This window comes from Octodon degus, unplaced genomic scaffold (assembly GCF_000260255.1).
Source record: "Octodon degus isolate 3935 unplaced genomic scaffold, OctDeg1.0 scaffold00014, whole genome shotgun sequence".
Taxonomy (NCBI): domain Eukaryota; kingdom Metazoa; phylum Chordata; class Mammalia; order Rodentia; family Octodontidae; genus Octodon; species Octodon degus.
The window spans coordinates 23,000,943-23,006,944 of NW_004524590.1; the positions used below are offsets into that span (position 1 = coordinate 23,000,943).

The following is a 6,002-nucleotide window of genomic DNA, read 5'->3' on the forward strand; positions in this document are numbered from 1 at the left end:
TAAGATTTTCTTTGATCTACGTGGAGTAGTAATTGGAGCCAACTCATAAGGACTAACTTTTCTTTAAACTTTTTTGTAGTATTGGGGACTGAACCTACGTCCTTGCATGTGATAAACAAATATTATTCCAGTGAACTGTGCCCTCGCCTCCTGGATTTTTATTTCTAAAGAATTATGGGTCACTTGCCCCTAAATGGAGGTCTATGCTATGTCTGCCAAAGTCTGGCAGCTTCCCAAAGTGCTGCTACAGAGAGTTCACATCAACTCCAGAATCCTTATATCACATTACTTGGCCCTAATCCCAACAGACCCAGAAGTGGGGACAGTGGTATTTCGCAAGGAGAACAGCATGATTGGTCTTGAACATTTCTTTGCTATGACATGGCTTGTTTCAAGAAAGAGAAATTAACTTGGTGTTTAGGTATATTAACTGTTATGGCTGTGTTTAGATGTCCCTTCAAAGTCTCATGAAGTAATATGTGGGGCTTTTTCAGAGGTGGCTGGATCTAGAATGTGTGACACTGTGACTGATTCATGGTGCAATGTTTTAGGGCATTAGGATTATGGGTGTAAGTGCTTGGATAAGATATAAAGCATGGAAAGAACCATGGTTATCTTTTTGCTTATTTTCCTACCTTCTGCCTGCCATGAACTATTTCTTTTGTATGATGCCTGTCTGTCATGTCACACTACCTCAGAACCAGCTGATTATAGACTGACACCTCTACAAACTGTGAATTAAATAAGCCTTTCTTCTCTTGACTATTTAACTTTGGTATCTTGTCTCAGCTATGAAAAAAATAACTAAGACACTAAGCAAATAGATTGTACTATGAAATAATAATTATAAATAATTCATAACATGCCTTACATTCCTAGTTAGTATCGCAAAGTGGATTTTATAAAAATATTATAAAAGCACTCTATCAGAATATAGGTAGAACCTTAATTTAGTCAAATTTTACCTTGCCTGCATGGAGTTTATATTATTGGCAGAAAAATAAGCAAGAAGCTATACATGAGTTAACCATAACTTATTCCTTACTATGTTTTGCTTTTACTGTGTGACAGGTGATGTGAAGATAAAGTAAAAGCTCAAAATAAATTCCTGGAAAATAAATTAATTTCTTAAAAATTATATAAAGAGTGAAACCTGGAGCATCAGAACTATATTTCCTTGATATAGTGAATTTTTTTCTTTGTTCCTAATATTAGTTAAACTGGAACATGTTTAAGGCAGACAAGTTTTCCCTGGTTTTCTAAACCTCATATCTACAGTACCTCCCTGACACCTGGAGGCATTTGAGTTGCATCTGTAGGTAAATGCCTAGTTCACAGGAGAAAAAAAGACATGTTTGAAAGAAGAGAGAAAAGGTAGATATTAAGACAAATATGTGAAACTTGGGCTCTGAAGGGTGGATAAAATTTGGATAGATTGAGACTTTCGAGGTGGATTGGACAATAAATCATCCTTTTCTAGGTGCTGAGTTTCAAATCAATTGAAATATAGACATGAAAACAGGTAGAAGCCCAATGTAAATGCCACCTTCTTTATATATGTATTAATCAGCATAGGTCAGGCTACTTTGTGGTGATAAATGAGCATCTCCAAAGTCTCAGCAGCTTAATACAACCTTCTTACTTCTGCTTAGTCCAGCACAAACCATTAAGAGAGCCTGCCCACTATGGTATGCAGAGACCCAGACTGGTGGAAGTCTCATCTTACATGTTCTTCCATGGTGGCTGCAACTGTAGGAGCAAGACAGAGCATAAAACTCACTGTCTTTTCAAGCTCTTTGCTGTGTCACATTGGTCCAACAAGCCACCTGATAAAGTCTAACATCAAAAGATGTGCACAAATAAAATCTTACCAAAGAAGGAGCAACTGAATAGCCCTCATGACTGCCCTTCAGATAAATTGAATTGGCAGAGAATACTGAAACTTGAAATGGTCAAAATAGTTCCACTCTGCTTCTGTCTCCAAATTTTGACCTGAAGAAGAACAAATATTTCCACCTAGCTATGTAAAAGAGTGTGACTCGCCTTTCTCCATAGATGGGTACAGATAATCAGAAAGGAAGAGAGGCCACAGTAACATTTAGGGTACAAATCTCTGCAGTGTCAGGCTTATCCATCTTCCAGGGAGGCAAAGCACACTTATTTTAAGGTTAGAAGGATATATGTCAAAAGAAGTAAAGAGAAAAACTGTAATATCTTAAAACAAATAGAAGTCTGCTAAAAGAGTATTATGGTTTGTGTCTAGTTGTCCTCCCAATGCCTCATGCAGTCACTAGGGTAGGCTCTGGAGTTTGTGATTAATTCATGCTTCATTGCAGGTAGTATGTGTGTGAGTGCTACACCTACCCTGGGGTAGGTAATCCACATACAATATAAGGGAGGGAGAGAGGTTTGATAGCTGCTGCAGCCACTGCTTCCCCCTTTTCTCTTTGCTGTTTTCCACCTCCATGAGCTGTTGTCTTCTGCCATGTGCCACTCTGCTTTGAAGCCAGCTAAGTATGGACTGAAACCTCCACTATCTGTGAGCTAAATAAACCTTTTTTTCTCTTAATTTTGGTGTTGAGTATTTTCTAGCAACGATGAGAGAAAACTAGGCAAGACAGACTTGGTACCTACAAGTGGGGTCATTACTATGACTATGTACCTGATCATTTGGATTACAAGCCTTCCAGAATGGCTTATGAGAAGAAATAGGAAAGTCCAGAGATGTCACCTAGAAGAGAAACACTGGAATACCTTTGACTCTTCTGTATAGGAGATTCTGGTCAGAGCTCAGAAGACCAGAGACTGACAGAAAGCTTACCTCTAAAGACAAGACTGGGGAGGTTTCTTTTGGGAAGAAAGACTGCATTGGTTGTTAGACTCCAGACAATGTGTGTTATGGCTTGCCAGAAAGTTTCTCTGCATTTTTCTCATGTCCAGAGACTTTGCCTGAGATTGAGACTAAGTGTGGTGGACCGATTAATCTTAGAAAAGAAATTTCAAGGCAGTCAACTATTGAGGCAGTAGCAAGGCTATTATTATTGGGGGATTTTGTCAGATTTATGTTGAGAATCAAGAGCAAGGAACCCAGGAGGATGATTTAAAATGTTGTGAGTTTTGCCAGAAAGGAAGTCCGAAAAAGCTGTGGACTGTAAAGATAGAGCTGAGAGGATTTCAGGAGAATACAAAAGATGGCCTGAAGGCATCACAAGAAGGAGCAAAACTACGCTAGCAACCTCAAAATTGAACAAGTGAGAGACATTGCTTTGAGGAGAAAGCTACAGAGTGCCATGCTCCAGGATGGCAGTAGCAGGCACACAGTGTTCCAGAAAGGCAGCAGTATAGAGAATTTGTTCCTCATAACCAAGTTCAGACTCCTCAGTGATCCAGGCACTGGAACCCTACAGCCAAGAGAGAAGAAAACCTGGCTAATGCTAAAACTGGCAGCAAACCTTGGCATCTTCCACATGGCATTGATTTTAGGCACATACAGAATTTAAGAGTTCTGAGGATAAGAAGGCTTCCACCTAGGTATCAGAAGGCCTAGGATGCCAGGCAGTGTGCCCCTGAGAGGGCTGTGTGTGAAGCAGAGTGAGAAGCCAATCATGCAGTAGAAACCCCAGAAGTCTGGAAAACCTAGGAACATGGATCATCTAAGGAAAGTTTCTAGGAGAGAGAAAAGCCAGTTTAAGAGAGAAGCCATGCTAGTTACCACCAAAGTGCCATGGAGCAGAGGCATGTAAGGCTTTTGGAGCTCACAACTCATCACAGATTGCTTTCTACGTTCCATGTGGACCTATAGGACTTAATGTAAAAGTAACAGAGACAAATAAGCAAGACATAGGGCAATATCAGGGAAGCCCATTACTCCCATTTAAAGGCAATGGGGCCAAGCCAACTCTGTTACTACATCAAGAAGCCTGTATAGTAGTCTCCAAAAAATTCTTTTTTGACTACCATAATCCCTAAAACATTTGCAAAGATTTTTATGTTACCTTATGAATTTGTTGTTTTGTAGTTCAAGCTGTTCTTAAACTGATTATGTAGCCCATTCTGGCCTCATACTTATAGCAATCCTTCTTCTTAAATCTCTCAAGTACTGGTATTACAAGTGTGTCCCACCATTCTCATAGAAGTTTAAGCTTATATATAAAATGTTTGCCAAATGTTTAATAGTCTAAAACACATAATTTTCAGTCTTCTTGTTATACAAGTGCTTTCAGCACAACATTTTCATTAAAATCTTGGAGTTGCAGGTATTGCTCCTTTCATTCCAGGAAATGTCATGGTTGACTCATAAATAGATTAAAGAATGAAAGGAAAGAAAGAAGTTTTCCTACTTTGTAACATACTTTAGGTATGGTGTGGGTGAGTGTATGTGTGCATGTGAAGGGAGGGAGTGAAGGGAAGAAAGAGACACATACACACAGAGGAGAGAGAGAGAGAGAGAGAGAGAGAGAGAGAGAGAGAGAGAGAGAACGAGAACTTAATAAGACATTTAGGACCATTGTACAAAAGATACTGTGAAAGGGAAAGATATTGTTTAATGGAAAGGAAGAATTAGAATGAGAAAAAAGCAAATGAAGGGAAAATACATTTAGGTGTATATGCACAATAGTTTGGATTATTCTTGATTTCTGCTGATCTTTTGAAAGGATTAGTTAATGTTTAACTTTTTAAATTGTTTTTCTTCTTCTTTTGACTTTCTTATAACTTGTTCTTTTCTTTTTTATATCACTATTTCTTCAATGAATCTTACAGGTTTTTTTTTCTGTATTTGGTACAGGGTCTACCATGTGTTCTGGATCTTACTATGCATATTGAACTCAGTGATCCTCCTGTTTTCAGCCTCCTGATAATCTGAACAATTTATTTGAAGATAGTGTCATATAATATGACCACTGTAGAATTCCTATTATTTTGTTTAGTGAAATCTTATATAATTTCTAATGTTTGTTTCCTATAACTATTTTGTATTCTTTAAAAATAAAAAAATAAAATAAAAAACAAAAAAGTGGCAGCATCTCCGACCCACCCCAACCTGCACTGCTCGACCCTGGCTGCCTGCATGGATGCGGTGCTAAAGCGGGGCTGCTCAGAAGAGCCAGCTGAACTCTTGCCGCTGGTGTGGAGTGGGGAGGGGGGAAGGAGGAGGAGGAGGAGGGCGAGGAGGAGGACTTGGAGGAGGAGGAGGAGGAGGAGGAGGAGGAGGAGGATGAGGAGAAAGACCCCCAAATACAGGGTGAACTGGAGGAGTTAAATCAATCCACTGGTGATATCAACGGACGGAAGACTGAACTTGAACACGCTTGTCAGAAGTTCCATTCTGTTCTGGTTGAGGCAATGGTGAAACTGGATGAATTGATGAACAAAATTGGCAAAGCTGTGGAAGACTCAAAGCCTTATTGGGAGGCATGGAGAGTGGTGAGGCAGGCCCAGCTGGAAGCTCAGAAAGCCACGCAGGACTTCCAGAGGGCCAACAAGGTGCTCTGTGCTGCCAAGGAGACCATCTCCCTGGCCAAGCAGAGGCTGCTAGAAAACAACAAGCGGTAGTTAGACTCATGCTGGCAGGAGATCCTGAACCACAATACGCAGAGGATCATAGAGGTAGAGCAGACCAAGATGAGGAGTGAAATGGTGCATAAGGGGAGAGTTACCAGGTACAACACTGTCATAGGCCACATTCAGCAGCTGGAGAAGAAACTCATGAGAGCCATTAATAAGTCCAAACCTTATTTTGAATTCAAGAGAAAGTACTACATGCAGCTTGAGCAACTGAAGAAGACAGTAGATGATCTACAGGCCAAACTGACCCTGGCAAAAGGCGAGTATAAGATGGCCCTGAAGAACCTGAGCAGATCTTGGATGAGATCTATGAGCATCAGAGCTCCGGCGTAGAGGGCCACAGTGCCTCTGGGAGGACCTGTCAGGAGGCAAAGCTGAGCTGGACATGGCTTCAGTGGCTTTGGAGGATTTTGAAGATGACAACTGTAGCAACTCTG

The 6,002-nt window shown here is 40.4% G+C and overlaps 1 pseudogene; it reads left to right on the forward strand.

Annotated features, from left to right (window-relative positions):
* Window positions 1–193: 193 nt before the first annotated feature.
* Window positions 194–6,002, forward strand: part of LOC101569406 — a 15,215-nt pseudogene continuing 9,406 nt past the window's right edge.